Genomic DNA, 13,388 nt, shown 5'->3' with positions numbered 1-13,388 from the left:
TGTTTCCCAGACTGCATGCTTGGAACCCCAGTATCCAAGGAGATGGTAGTAGGGGATCTTTGCATCCATTTGAGAAACATCATTCAAGCGTTGACTCTAAGTGTACGTTAAGGAAAATTCTGTATCTCAGAGCAGGTAAGGTGTGTGAAGGCTTCACGAAGAGTAAGAAATGGAAAAAGAGGGAAATGGATTAGTCCCTGCACTGTTTGGGAGAATGGTGAGTACTCCTATCTTCGCATCAGTTCTTTTAATCTTCAGAACCCCCATACTTCTGTACAGCTGGGAAATGAAGTAAAACTGAGGAAACTCAGAGAGATGGTGTGTAGGACAGAGGATGGTTGTTCAACACAATGACCTCAAGGGGGTCATCAAAAACCTTTAAAAGGCTGTAGAAAACTTAGTCATTGCTATGTATTTGATTTGCCATTAACTTTAAGGAACTAGTGCTTTGCTTTCACCTTCCAAATCTCAAGCAAGTGCACGTACTAACTGAATAGGATCTAGAACTCTAGCTGCAAAGGCGTCTGGGAAATGTAGTTCTCTTGGCTTTATATTCTCTGTATGACAGGATGGCAATCCAGAAGGAGGGTGGTAATGAGGCTAAGTGCCAAAGGCCATATTCATCATTCACCCTGTTGTCAGTTAGGTTATCAAAGTCTCCTCGGGACATTGCAGGTCTGTGAGCTGGGGAATTAGGGAGGAGGCAGGGAATCAGTGCAGGGATGGATTTTGGGTGGCCGCTGGCAATCAGAGTCCAGGATGAAGACACAAAGCTCCTTCCCAGAATTGCAGCAAAAGCGAAAGAGAGCTGAAAATATAGAATCAGAGCTGCAGAGAGTGGGTAAAATGTTCATCTTCTCAGATTAAATCCACTTCAAGGGATTTCATTTCTGGTCCCTCCCATCCTCACTGAGGGGTCTCAGACATCTTCCCTCTCTCTCTCTCTCCCTAAAAAATCACCTCTTATCACTTTTCCTGATTATCAGGTGGGTCGTAATACATGGACCAGATATTTTCACTGTTAAGCAATGCACACATGAGAGAGACTGTGATTACCTCTTCAATATACTTTCAATTCAAAGGAGCAGAATTTCGTATGATTTTTATTTCATAGTGATTTCATGAGTATGTCCTACACTTACAATCAAGAAAAAATAAATGAAAGATGTGCTGTCCCAGGAGGAACAGGTGAGAGGGATGAATAGGCCAGAGCACGCCTTGTAGGGTAGTGAAAATATTCTCGATGATTCCATAATGGTAGATATATATCATTACACACTTGTCCAAGCCCGTAGAATGTACACCACCAAGAATGAATCATGAAGTGAATGAAGGACTTTGGGTGATGACGATGTGTTAATGTAGGCTCCTCAGTTATAACACATGTACCACTCTGGTGGGGGGTGTGGATAAGGGGCGGGGGAGGCTCGGCATGTCTAGGCGCAGAGAGTATATAAGAAATCTACCTTCCCTTCAATTTTGCTGTGAACCTTAAGCTGTTTTAATTTTTAAAAATATAATGCCTTGATGGGGCGTCTGAGTGGCTCCATCAGTTAAATGTTCGACTTTTGATTTCAGCTCAGGACATGATCTCACAGTTTGTGAGATCAGCCCCACATCAGGCTCTGTGTTGATGGTGTGAAGCCTGCTTGGGATTATCTCTCTCTCAGTCTCTCCCTGTCCCTACCTTGCTTGTATGCGTGTGTGCTCTCTCTCTCGCTCTCGCTCTCTCTCTCTCTCTCTCTCAAAATAAATAAATAAACCTAAAAGTAAGTAAATAAATAAAAATACAATGACTTGATCAAAGTAAAATAAAATGCCCAATTGTAATCTCTTTTCTTGTAAATATGCACACATAGTTTTTCACTCACAACTATGACCTAGCATTTATAGTTCGATTTGTGAGCTATAGAATGCTTGAGCTCAAAATGACCTGAGAAATCAAGCAGCCAAGGGGCATCAAAGCGCATTCTGAGGACCCTGGGAATCCTCAGAGATACCTCAGGACCCCCGAGCACATAGAGGTAGTGACCAAGTTCGCACAGTGGTCCTGTGTGAGCCCCAAGGGCTTGGATTTCATCTCTTTCATATTTTGGATTTGCCTGCAACATTCTATTTTTTTTAAAAAAAATCTCACTGCGACACACACACAAGGATGAAAACCAGGGCATGAGCTCAGAGCTACCTCTCTTCTGCCATTGTTCAGATGGGAAAGCGGAGGCCAAGAGAACTCAGAAGCCCACCTATAGCCCCACAGAAGCAGAAAAGCAGGGTCTGGATCTGGAAATCGGATGCCTAATCTGTTTTCCCTCTGCATCACTGCAAGAATCCCAGGCTGAGTGGCCCAGACAGATGTGGCTGTGATCCAAGGGTCACATCATTATTGGTGCTGTTTGTTTGCACAAAGTAGAACGTCATTTGAGACCTGAAGCCTCAGAGACATCTCCTGGGGAGACTCTCTGAATTGGAGCCCAGTGGGGCGGCGCGTATCAGGAACCTGTGGTCTGGACGGAGAGCGCGCCGGTGAAGACAGGATGGCTCTTTCCGGGTGGTGTACTTTGCCGCTCTACGCCACACCCCTTCTCAGTATTGTAAACACAAGTTCAGTGTATGTTTTTAAAACGTGAGAAGAAGCAGGATCCTGCTGGCGTGTTTTGACATAGCCGCAGGGAGGGAGAATGGGACCAGGGGATCTCGCCTGTGCAGAATGTAATTGCTTCCCGCACCTGATGGTTAATCTCAGGCCAGCTGGGCAGTCGGACAGTCCCTCCTCTGAACCGCCCACACTGGCCGCAGGGAGCAGACACCGGGGACCTACGTTTGGCTTCACCACTCATGGGCTCTGGGAATCTGGTCCTCAGTCTCCTCACCTAAAACATAAGAAGCTTGGCCTAGATCATGGTTTTCCACCAACAGAGACTCTGTTTGGATCGGTTTTGCAAAGTGGGTGTCCTGGTAAGATTTAGGCTGAAGTTTCTGCTGCTAAAAGGAAGCTGGAAATCCACTGGACTAGATGTTTCTGGTAACTCTTTCAGCTCTGAAATATTGCAGGTTTGGATTTTACTTCTCTTTAAGGCTCTGGAAGAAGTTTCATTTCCACTCAAGAAAAATCAAGAAAGGCATCCTTCATCCTTGCAAGGGTAGCTGAGGGTCTCAAGGTCTGGAGAGCCCAATCTGCCACCCCACTCCCCTCCCCCTCTCATTCCTCTCATTCTGCAGGGTTAGCTGCCTCCTACTCTGCCCCATGTGGCACCTTGTGTCCCATACCAATGATGCTGCCATTATTGCATTGCTTCTGTGCCACCACTTACCACTGCTTCTGCTTCTTCCCTTCCATCCCCGCTGAGCTCCCCAAATCCTACAGCTGTGTCTTATTCCTGGCTGAGACCCCAGTATCTAGCACAATGCCTGGTATACTGCAGATGCTTAATAAATGGATGTCGAATTTAATCGCATTCAAAACAACTGGACTGACTTTCAAACTTAGCAGTCTAAAGCTAACCTTTAAATGTATGCAATTTCAAGAAAGAATATTCTGGACTGGTGTAGAGACAGTATGTACTCAATCGGTCAGCAGATGTTGAGCTTTGACCATAAGCCAAGTACTACTCTAGGATCCGGAGATACAATCCAGAATAAAACCGAACCCGTCTCTGGTGGAAAGGTACCAGAATCACATGCTAGAACTGATTATACCAAGAGGGCTGTGAGGGCCTCTGTTCCCAGAGCATGAATCTTTCCAGTGTCACAAGTTCCATGTAAAAGGTGAAGCTTAAGGTGTAGTGGCCTCAGGGAAGAAATCCTCAGAGCTGGGTTCCTTACTGAGACAAGAGCCCTCCAGAAGGGAATGCCAAACCACCAGTGGAGATGGTAGAAGAGGGCACTGCAGAGAAAAGAATTAACACAAAAGGGAAAGAATGTACATTCCTCCCCCAAATTTCCTGTCCCAAAGACTGTAGCAGGTCGCCGAACCATAATGGACTTTGACAGTGCTGGCCTCAATTCTGGTCACTGTTACTTGCTGCAGGATGAGAAGTAAGTTGCCCTAACCTTTCTGTGAGTGATCAGGGAGAAGGACCATGAATTAGGATGGTGTTATGTTGAGTTGGGAGTGACTTTGGGATTGCCAATGGAAGAGTCCAGGAGACACATGGACCACAAGGGCTGGAACTCTGGGGAGGGGTTTGTGCTCGGGAGAGGGATTCTGCAGTTAATTTTCATATGTGTGTTTCTTGCAGCCATTGGTATATCTGGCCACACTCAGGAGAAGACAGAAGAGTGGGGGGAAGGGGTGAGGAAGAAACCTCAAGTTAGAATGACCCAGAACCTAACACCTCTGGGACCTGCTCCTCTAGGACCTATTATGGCTCCTAACAAGCTGCCCCTCTCAGTACTGTTACTGAGTGCTGGTACTAACTGTCTGAGGACAGAGCTGTCTTTGCATCCCCCACATCTCACCCAGTGTTTACTGAATGAGTAAGCGAACAAATGAAGTCTAAAACAGAGTCCTGGGAAAAACAACTGAGGAATCTGTTAATGCTATCTTGGAGAAGACATGGCTCTGGGCACCCAAAAAGGGCTATGGAAACAGGGAGAACACCATAGAGAACGTCAATATTGGAGGAAAATTATTTCAGTTCGACACTAATGGCATGGGCCATCTGGTGCAGTGGTGAGAACATGTACGTGGAGACAGGTGACAATCTCCAGGGCCAGGGAACTGGGTGGCAGCGTAACCACACCTTCCAGGCATGCAACTCTGAGAGTCTGGGGTTCCAGCCTGGCACCCAGGCAACTCCATTACTTACATCGATTGACTTCAGAAGAGAGGAACGGGGCCCATCCTTACCGCATAAAGATGAGATCTTTGTAGGGGTGGCTTCCTTCTGTGGAACTTTTGGAAAGCCAGCTGGCCCAATCTTTCCCTCATCGTTCTGCACCCTTGGTATCTGGTCACTGCCTGACCTATCTACTACTCATCCGCTCCACTTCCCACCCTAACCTCCCTTTAATGGGAACCCTTTGAAAGTAGGGACTAAGCGTCATTTGCTCAGGGAGCAGCCATGTGGCAATGGTTATGTGTACTAGTACCATGTCAGCCCGCCTTGATTCCATCGTCTGTAAATCTGAGACACTCGTAGGACTAGGGTAAGGATGAAAGGGTTAATGCACAAAATGTGCTTAAAACAGCTCTAGCATGGAGTAGGCTCCCAAAAGAAGTTAGGTACTCTAATTATATCAATTTCCTCTGTACCTGGCATAGTACCTGGCAATAAAGGTTTGCTGAATAAAAAAAAAATTAGTTAATCAATTATTAACTAAATATTGATGTTGCAATTACTGACCAGTCAACATTTATTAATTCTAAATAAGCACCCAATATGGTTCTGGGTATCGAAAAAGGCAGAAGTGGAAAAACTACATGGTTCTTACTTCTAAGGATTTTGCAATATGATGATAAAGCAATTATTGTAATTTTTTAAATTAATAAATTTATAATGACATCTAACACAGCTTAAAGAGTGCACTTGTGATGCGCACCAGATGTGGTACACACGTGTCGATATCATAGACCTAAAACTAATATGGCACTGTGTGTTGACTAACTGGAATTCAAGTGAAAACTGAAAAAATGTCTAACAGAGCTTTATAAAATTACACCTAGGTCAAACCCTGCTAGCTTTCCGAGGTTATCTCATGCTCAAGTTATAAATTGTGAGGGCCTTCCAATGAATGCATTAGGAGAGAAAGAAGAAATCATGGGGGCTTTCTCCAGGGAAAGATTATGACTTTCTTAAAAAGCTCCTTTAATTTTCTTACTATTCTACAAGTTTCCTCAAAATATTCAAGCAAGGTAAGATGGAAAGGTGAGGGAAGGGAGAATAAGCCATGACAATATAAAGCAGATTGGATTTATACCCTTTATCAATTTACATTTATTTAATTCCAAGCTTAAAGCTACTAAGCAGGTGTGGGTTTTTTCCCAGGCAAATCCTGGAAAACAGAGACAAATCCAGAGAAAACGTCTCTCTGTTCTCCGGCGTCAGGATCCACAGAGAGATGCTTCTCTGGCACAGGAAGGGGCTCTGCCCTCTGACCTACTAAGGGCCAAAGAGCAAAATGGCCTTTGGCCAGTCACACAGAATAGACCCTTTGCCGTTGGTCATGGGATCATGCGCAAATTCAGCATCAATGTCCTCCCAAAAGAAAACATAAGCGCCATTGATTACCTCCTAATAACCATTTTATTATACATTTTATATTTATAAAAGGGCACTGAGAGAGGACTGTTATTATTTCTCTAATCCAAAGCAGATGGGCCTGACAGAGGTAAATGGGACTTTCTGGGTGTGGCCCTGAAAGTTTGTGTTTTCCCGGAAGGTTTTGGGCCAGGGCCAAGCCAGACCCAGAAGTTCCCATCCACCCTGTCTCAACACATGACTTTCATTAACAAAATTGCATTGCTCTTTTCTGCAGAAAGTGGTACCATTACTCTAATAAAAACATGTCCATTATGGATCAATTGCCACCTACATGGTAGTGAGGAGGACTCAGAAGTGAGAGGGCAGGGAGTGGTGAGAACAAAGAAAGGCTGGTCTAGCAGAGGGAAGCCCCAACTACTGGACCTCCTTCCTAGCCTGGGGCTGGAGAGGAAAGAGTGAATCAAACTTGTACCTCCAGCACAGATCACCCCACATTAATTGCCTAAAGGTAGAGCTTGGCCCTTGGAAGGCTTCGCTTCTAGTCATTACACCAGACCAGCCCACTACATGAGCCTTGTCCATGGAGACCAACACAAGCACCACCCAGGCCCAGTCTCTGGGCTCATCTAGAGCCTCTCACTTTGCTCCTGACTTGGCTTTCTTGCTCCATCCCCATAGCTGCCCCTTTTGTCTCCAGCCCCATGCTCACATTTTACATTTAATTTGGACTTCTTGACTTGGTGGTCATGGTCATGGTATGTTCCACCCACTGACTCCACCCACTCCTGGTATGCTCAGGATACCCTACCTAGCCAATAAACGTGTTTCTTTCCCCTATACCTATGATTCTAGGTGCAGGAGAATCAGCTGGGGGGAGTTGGAAAAAAAGTTCCTGAGTCCTATCCTCAGAAATCCTGATTCTATACATTGACATTGGGCTAAGAATCTGCATTTCATATGGTGGGTGGAGAAGCTGGGATGTTCTTTGAACAACAAAGCCTTAAATAGCCCCCACGTGCCTTCACCAGTACATGACCAGTGGGGAAATATCCACTTTTTGTATCTGCCCAATCTTCTGCAGGCACTTTCACATCCATTTGTTCTTTCCACCCTCTGATTCTCTCTCTCATTAAGGGTACTACTACATCCATTTGACAAAAGAGGAAAGGAAGGCTTACAGTAGTTACATGAGGCCTCAGATGCCCAGCCTGCAGACATTTCTTCTGGGCATGACTCATGTGTGTCCAAACGTAGCATACCTACACGGGAGCTCCTGTTCTTTATCCAGATAGACTCCTCCTGAAGACTTCTCCATGCCATTGCTGGTAACTCCACCCCTCATGTCATTGGCCCAAATCTTCGAAGCCATCCTTAATCTGCTCATTTATAATCCACATCAATTCCTTCCAAATATATCCAGCATCAAACTTCCCCCACGTCTCCTATACTCCTATACTCTTCCACCATCACTTTTTGCCTCACCCCTGTCTGAGTGTCTTAATTAGCTCTGGCTTCTATAAAAGAATAGCATAGGCTGGGTGGCTTAAACAACACACATTTATTTCTTGCAGTACTGGAGGCTGGAAGTCCAAGGTCAAGGTGTTGGCCAGTTTGGTCCCTCACTTCTGGCAGCTCACTTCTCACTGTGTGCTCACTCGACAAGAAGAGGGAGAGAGAGAAAGAGGGAAGGAGAGAGAGAGTAGTGCTCTGATCTTGTTTCCTTCCCTCACAAGGACCCAAATCCACTCATGAAGGCCCCATCGCCATGACCTCATTTAAACGTGATCACCTCTCAAAGGCCCTACTTCCAAATACCATCACATTGAGGGCTGGGGCTTTAACATATGAACTTGATGGGAGACACAATTTAGTCCATGGCCCCCACTGAGGTCTAGTCTCAATGCAGTGGCCACAGTGAGCCTATTGACATGTATGTCACATCATGTCCTACCTTCACTCAAGCCCTCCAGTGACTCTCAGTCACTTTGGATAAAACCAAATTCTGAACAGGGGCTACCAGACCAAGCCATCTGCCCTCACTCCCCACTGCTCTTTTCCTCCCTCTAGTCCAGGCACACACCTTTCCTGCTGCTCCTCCATCTCTCCCAGCATCCTCTTGCCTCAGGCCCTCTGCACCGTCTCTCCCCTCTGCCTGGAATGCTCTTCCTCTAGGGATCCCCACAACCACTTTGTCACCTCTGTTAGATCTTTACTCAAACACCATCCGCATGAGACCTTCCTAAACTCTATTTAAACTTGTTACTCATATCCCTTCCCTGCTTTATTCTGAACTCCTAATCATTCTCCATCACTATATTGTTTATTTAGTTATCACTTCCCAACATGATATATGATCCATCAAATTGTTCTGTTCACAACTTCTCTAGATCATCAGATCCATAAGGGCAGGTGTGAGGGTATGCACTTTGGCCATCAGCTCCCCTAGCGGCGGGAGCAATGCCTGACAAACAGGCACTTAGTAAATCTCTCTTAAAGGAACATTGTCTCCCTTTTTCCCAAGGCCTTCAACAGCACCTTCTCTCCCTCCTCCTGTTTCTCTGCCACTTGAACAATGGAAAGGCACTGTCCCCTACCAAAAAGTGAGGCTTGGGAAAGGATCTGTTCTGAGCGTGTGACTATGGACTCTTTGGGGACAGAAACCATGGGCCAGGTACTCGTGCATCCTCCTGGGCATCTGAGATGGTGCCTACTCCATGCCTGATAACTCCATGCTAAAGTGCTGAATGTGATTTGGAGAGACTTATTTCATTAAAATCTGGTCTCTTGCCCTAAATGGAAACCTACTCTTTATGGGAAGAATTTCAATCTGCAGGCAGCAGGTGGGAGATGGCCCCACAGTTGTGTTAGAGGCGGCTCTTATCAGGAGCCCAGTGTGCTCAGAAATGTAAAGAGTAGTTTGGCCCCAGCAAATAGGCTCTGGAGCCAGAAAGGAGATGAATCCTGGCTCTATCTACTTGCCCTCAAGCCTCATTTATAGTCAAATGTCTGAGCCTCAGTTTTGTCTGTAAAATGGAAACGATCACTTCCTCATAGAAAGTTGTGAGCTTTAGGAGGCAAAGTTTTATAAAGACCTAGCACCTGATGGGTACTCAGTCAAGGATAGTTTTATTAAATTCTGGTCCCTGAAGTCAAAAATATAATCTAATTAAAGAGAGAAGATTAGGGGTACCTGGGCAGCTCAGTCTGCTAAGAGTCCAACTTGGGCTCAGGGACACGATCTCACAGCTTGTGAGTTTGAACCCCACATCAGACTCTGTGCTGACAGCTTGGAGCCTGGAGCCTGCTTCAGATTCTGTGTCTCCCTCTCTCTCTGCCCCTCTCCAACTTGTGCTTGCCTGTGCACACTCTCTCTCTCTCAAAAATAAATCAATAAACATTTTTTTTAAATAAAAATGTGGTACCTGGGTGACTCAGTTGGTTAAGCAGCTGACTTCAGCTCAGGTCATGATCTCACCATTTATGAGTTTGAGTCCCATGTTGGGCTCTGTGCTGACAGCTCAGAGGCCTGGAGCTTGCTTCCAATTCTGTGTCTCCCTCTTTCTCTGCCCCTCCCCTGCTCACACTCTGTCTCTCTCTTTCCCAAAAAATAAACATTAAAAAAATTAATAAAAAATAAAAATAAAAAAATAAAGAGAGAAGACAAACATGCAAGAAAAATGTAAATCAGAGCTTGAGAAGAAACCATGTGAGACTCACTGGAAGAGCTGCAAAGGTCTGGAGAACAGTCAAGAGGGGAAGAGCTTTTGAAGGAGGTGGTACCTCCTTGGGTCTTGGAGAGGATCCTAAAAAGCCAGAGAATGGGTAGGCCACCAGCTTGGACCACACTGGGGCAGCGTATTGATCAAGAGGACCACTGGGAAAGTGAGTATTTTTTTTTATTTACCTCTGCTTTAATATGTATAGAAAGGATTTAGAAAAAAAAAAAAGTCAAGACCAGAAAACTATATATTTTTTTTCAGGTGGACTTCAAGACCAAGAACTGAAAATAGAATCAGAATGTTCAGGTCATGAGGCTACATCACCTATTTGAGGGCCAGAGATTTTACCCTGAGTGTCCTGGCAACCAGAGGGGAAAGGAAACCAGAGGCAGTTCCATAAATCTTTCTCTCAGAGAGAAGGAAGAAACACATACTATTCTTCAGAAGGTAGATTACCTATTCCTAGTATTGCATTGTAAAGAAAATTTCTCACTGGAGTTATTTCAAACAAAGTTTTATATCTTGAACCAGATTTGTTGTATAGCATGAGGTCAACAAGTCTATAACTTTAAGAGTCTGTCTATAAAACTTGGAAGTATCAGTCACAATCCAGCAGGACAGGATGACATGTGGGGCAGTCACCCATGTATCCTCCCTGACGGATCTTGCTGATCCTTGGGCTTGAGTCAGCCCAGAGTGGGGCTGCCTTGACTGCCACATCATCTGTGACACTGGCCACTGGTGCTGAGCCTCTCAGAGCTCCGTGCTGCTCTTCCAAGCAAGTCCAACCATGACATGCAGAGACCAACACGACCTGGCCCCTGCCCACTTCTCAGCTCTTCCTCCCACCCACCCAGCACCACCAGGCTCAACCACACTGGCCTTCAGGAAGGGGACCGATCTCTCTCCCCCACCTCCAACCCTGTGTGCTTGCTCACTCTGCAGACAAGGCTTCTCCCTCAGCTTTTCATGTGGTACCTGCCTCCTGATTCTTTGGGTCTCAATGTACCGTCACTTCCTCCTGTGGGGCTGCCCTGCCCAGTCCTTGAAACAAGACTTTGCCTATCATTCTCTAGCTCATCTGCAGTGTCTCTCCTCCATGGCGCTGATCACAATCTGTACACTTTACTCCTGCCTTTACTCATATATTGCTGTCTCCCCACTAGAATATAAGAGGGTGGGGGGTCTTCCTTGCTTTGCCTCCACTGTGTCCCAAAGCAGCATCTGGCACACATAGTAGGGGTCCTACAAATATATATATATATATATATGCTGAATAAGAGGGGAAAATAATGCTCTGTGGGGGAGCCTGGAGGGCAGTCGTCTCTGCATCGAATCCTTGCATAAAAAATCCAACCATTCAAAAAGATATCCTTCCAAGGAAATTAAGTAACCCCAAACAACATTCACTCCAAGGACAGCCAGTCAACTCCAGCACACTGATAGCTCACAGTCCTCTGGGCAGACATGGTAGGATTTCTCTAAAGACCTAATTTCTCGGTAGAGTCAAGTTTGTTCTTTGCTGCAGTGTTTGTCAGGGTAGGCTGGGGAACAGGACATGGAAGGATGCGGGATTTCTTTCTTCTGTCCCTTCCAATCCAATCCCCAAAGTTCCCGCAGTGGGATAAAAACATACCTCCAATCCAAAGGCACCAAAGAGCACTACATGGTGTAATGAAATAAAAAAGAGACACTGTCTAGACCTGAATGGAAAACAAATTCCTTACTTGGCCCTTTTCTGGTACCAGGGTCCACTGGCATTAATATGCAGTGAAGGGCAGTAACCTCTCTTGAAGTGAAGATTCCACCCAGCCCCCCACAGAGAGAAGCTGGAACCAGAGAGAGGCCACCCACTGCTGTCGGCAGCCCAGGCTCAACTGAGGGCTCATTATCACACTCCAGCCCTCTCTGTTCCTTTGGTTTCCTCCTCCTTTCCCACACTCTTCCATGGCTCCAAACAGGCCACCTGGTGCCCACACCCAAATTCCTACTCTCCAGTCTGTCTTTCTCTACAGCCACCTGAAGTGATGAACACAACCTAGAAATTTCTCCAGCTGGAGGCCAAAGTGGTCAGAGGTTTCATTCCTGCTTAGCCACTCTCGAGATGTAGGACCTCAAGCAATACTCTCCCTTGCCTTGGTTTTAGTCATCTGTAAAATAAACCAACTGTTCTCACTCCTGTACCCACTTTGTGATTTTTACCATTTCTTCACATTACCTGTTCTTAGCACATGACTATCTAATGTTTGCCTTTAAACATATTCACTTGTTACATAATATTATGCATACACTACTAGTATTTTTCTAAAATATTTTCAAAATGAAGAACTATAGAAAAATGAATCAATCTATACCCTAAGTCATCTTGTATTCCATTGGTCCAAAACATGCATGCTTTTGGAAATCTTGGATTAATTAGTTGGTCTCTACAATAAGTTCCTACAGTGTATGATTCCACAACATAGAGGGAATACTTTTAATTCCTGAGGATACAAATATTATGGCTAGGACCTCAGCACATCTCTGGTGATGAATCCCCTACCTGGTATCTGTGGAATCCCAAACACACTGCTGATCGTAACAAGTGCCAAGAGTGAAGGTCCTGTTCTTAGCATGACTTGATGTGTCAGGCATTGAAGCTCCTCTTACACATCATGTCTGATGCTAGATGGTTATGGAACAGAAGTGGTTAAGGACATAGGCTTGTCCTCGTTTAGGCTAGCAGGAGACAGCCTGTCGGAGCTGAAAACTAGGAGCTCCATTACAATGTGGTGAGAAGGCCAGGCTCAAACTCCTTTAAGAGAGGAGACCAAGCAATATTCACCAATGAGTCCTGGCCCCTGGCACAGTGCCCAGCACACAGTGGAGACTTCTTGGCTTGTCTGTTGAGGTTCAATAACGGAAATATTTACAAAGCACTGCAGGGGAAGAGCAAAGACAGAAATTCCTTCTGCATAGGGGGCATTATGGAAGGCTCTACTAAGCAGACTTTTGAAAGATGAGATGTTCTCTGGTGAGGAAGTCCCTCCAAGGCAGACAGGACAGCCTAAGCAAAGACTAGGAGGTGAGAGATGCTGAAGTGTAGAGATTTAAGAGTCATTAAAAAGAGCATGGTCAAGGTTCTGTGCAGGAAAGTGATGAGGGCCAAAGAGATCCAGATAAGATGGCCGAATGGAAGCATGTAGGTAAGCTATGGGGGCTGAAGTTCATCTCTGAGTAAGTGATGAGGAGCTTGAAGATGGAGAGAAGGCAGACTGGCTAGAGAACTCAGGCCCCAATGAGAAATGTGACAATGAGGTCCCTGGGTTTTCTATTTGCCTTGGATATTCTGGACTGGTTAGAGAAGCCAACATTCCCAACACCAGAGCCACAGACGGAAGGAAGGAAGGAAGGAAGGAAGGAAGGAAGGAAGGAAGGAAGGAAGGAAGGAGGGAAGGAAGGAGGGAAGGAAGGAAGGAAGGAAGGA

This window comes from Suricata suricatta, chromosome 1 (genome assembly GCF_006229205.1).
Source record: "Suricata suricatta isolate VVHF042 chromosome 1, meerkat_22Aug2017_6uvM2_HiC, whole genome shotgun sequence".
NCBI classification, from domain to species: Eukaryota; Metazoa; Chordata; class Mammalia; order Carnivora; family Herpestidae; genus Suricata; species Suricata suricatta.
The sequence above is the reverse complement of the archived record's forward strand: the minus strand, read 5'-3'. Positions refer to the sequence as shown.